We start from the raw sequence: 3,138 nt of genomic DNA on the forward strand, positions 1-3,138 counted from the left end.
AAAATAAAGCACCCACCTTAGTGGGTTTTCACTGAACTCTGATTTTGGTCCATTCTTGTCCTGCCACACTTGTGACAGTCATTGGTGTTATTTATTTTTTGATTGTATGATTGAATGTGGTTTGGTGTGCTCACTTCATATTTGTGCTTGTGCATGATTAGCTAGCTACTACTGTTTTAACTATACTTCATTTCATAACCCTGCACAGGTTATGGAATAACAGCAAGAGAAGGGACTTTTGTTCCTAAAGACAGCCTTTCTCCCCACCCAGAGCAGTACACTCCCTGGGAGGGGGAACTGCCTTAAAGGCTAAAGTCAGGGAACAAAAGTCTCCTATTTGCAGTTAATGCCATAGATTACACAAACTGAAACATGACTGGCTGCAGCCTTGCTCTGCAAGATGGACAGTCATACATGGCTATTTTTAGCTTGTTCTCAGAGGTGGGTCTACAGCTTTAGAGGTGCTGGCAGGCACTTTTGACTGTTTCCCCCCTCCTTTCTTTCTATACACTGTAAAACCAGTTCATTTAACAAAAAAAATTTTGAAACTAATTATATCGAAAATTTCAAATGTAAATAACTTTACTGATAATATAATGCATGCATAACCTGTATGAGTTTTAGCTGCAGCACTTCTTCTGTCTATGTAGTGTGACACATCTGCGAGGGCAGCATAAGTATTCTGTTCATAAGTTAAACACTCTTCGCTCTTAATTTGCAAATCTACAGTATAGACAATTATGGAGACTACATCTACTCCAACGTGGGTTTGCACCCAAATTGTTTCAATTTGCCATTCCTTGACACCAAAAAGGTTGAGAACCACTGGTTTAGGTTGTATCACTGGGTTCATTCAGTGCATGCTGGGATAGTCTGCAGGTCCGGACACAGAACAGGATAAGCACATTGGAAAGTAGACAAATGATTTCAACTTCAATTAAAACCTTTAAATCTCTGTTTCGATGGATGCATCCTAGCTGAAGATATCCAGTGATTTGTAAAACTCGATGTAAAAATGATCTTCAATCTATCAACTTCAGTCTCCTTCATTTTGCAGCACTTACACACAAGAAACATTTCTGTGGAGTAAATTTAGTCCTTACTTGACACTAATCCCATATGTTTACCTGCTTTATGTTGGCAGGCTGCTGTAACGAGCGTGGACAGGTTAGACATCACGTCATGAGTTTAGAGGAACTGGTTCTTCAGTCGAAAGGATTGCCTCCTGAGCTGACGATGCCTCTGCAGTAAACTGTCTATTCAGCTCAGGATGACTCTCCATTTTGACTCATCGAGGAGGATTCATCAGTCTCTGGCTGCAGGCTACAGGGATGACGTTGGTTTATGAACATTGTCATTATATATTTTTGAGCCGATTGTGCAGTTATTTCCACAAACTACACGTTGCAGTTGCCAGCACCTCCAACGCTGAAGTACATGCTGTACGCAGCTTTTTTCCCACGTCTGTTTACTTGATAAAAGTTGTTAGTCGATATTAGGTTTTTTGTTTTTTTTTGGTTTTCTACATGTTTCATAATATTTGAAAATACCTCTTCACATACAATTTAAAATAAAAATACAATTGTATTTTTTGTATATATTTCATTTAGTGCCAAATAATGCCAAAGGTGCCTGCTAATGCATGCAAACGGTTGATACAAAAAAGAACAGGTTTCAGGCCTTAATTTGTTGTTTGGTTTCGACCAAAGATGATATAAAATTATGATTTAAAGATGTATAGAAACTACTGTTTGCATTTTTTTATGTAGTCGTGGAAATATTTTCAGGAATATTGCGCCTATTGTTGAAGTTCCATCAGATTTAATTCAACTTTTTCCATACTTTGATTTTGAGGGCTTTCAAGTCATTATTGGTAGTTTGGATTTATTCTAAGGCATGACACCATACTTCTGTTTTTACAGTGGAAAACAGACCCCAATAAATCACTGCAGGGTGAAGGTCTGACCTTGTCTCCCTCATAAACACTGGCCTGAGCTCTGCTGCTTTTCATCTGACAGGGTTTTTTTCCAGCACTGTTGGAACATTGCAACAACTGCTCGGTCTGAGCTGGAGTTTGTTTCAACTGAAGCTAGCAGAAGCTCAAAGGTTTTCTGTCACTGATCATCAGGTGTGGCCTGTGAACTGTTAGTACATCGTTCAGTATTTCTTAGGTTGTCTTGATAACTATAATTACATTTTAAAGCCAAATTGCTGAATAAAATGTTGATATTAAGTAGTTGAGAAAAACGTTCAGTGGCAACATTTTTAAATGACTTGTTCCTACAATACAAAAAAATAATAATTAGCACTAATAGAAATAGCACTAGTTGTAATAGAACTACAACAAATCCTCTTAAGGAAACAAGAAAACACAACCCATATGAGGTTTCAGCTGATCAGTAGTGGCAAGGCTCTATAGATGGCAGTTTGTCCACCATTAAATATATTTACTATTGGATGGATCGCCATGTCATTTCATACATTCATGTTCCCTCAGAGGATGAAGCCTAATGACTTTTATGATCTCCTAATCTCCTCTCCTCTCAGTACGCGACACACAGAGCTGGTAGCATGGCTTAGACTCTCAGTCATGTTAAAGATTGGATGACCAAACTGCTTAGTTGAGGTTCCAGCATCACATTAGGTATTAGCCTCGGGATGTGTCCTGACACTAGAGATGCTAGTTTAAAGAAAGGTTTGACAAGGGAACTAGGCTATTTTGTTTAGATGGGAGGACTTGTTGCAACTACAGTATGGTTAAGTTCTGTTTACACTATGTAAAGGCAGATCAAGCTACCTAGGGAAAGATCACGATCATGGTTACGAAATCAGTGTTGAGTGTTGGTATGAGACAGGACGATCCCTGATCTCTAGTGACAGACTTATGTATTTGATTTGATTGTATTTTTGACTACTTCCTCAGTAGCCAAGTAGAGCACACATTTATAACAGATTGCCAGAATGTCTATCCGTTACTATGACGCAAATATTAGGAGTTGGATACTCAACACTGTAGTTACTCTATATAGGACAGTAGAAATAATAACAGGCAATAGTAGTACTATTAGCAAAATAAGTAAAGGGGAATTAAGTACTGGGAGTTGTAACAGTAATAGTGGTGATATCAGTTTAAAAAAC

This window comes from Morone saxatilis, unplaced genomic scaffold, assembly GCF_004916995.1.
Source record: "Morone saxatilis isolate NCDOM2014 unplaced genomic scaffold, NCSU_SB_2.0 Contig21, whole genome shotgun sequence".
Lineage (NCBI taxonomy): Eukaryota > Metazoa > Chordata > Actinopteri > Moronidae > Morone > Morone saxatilis.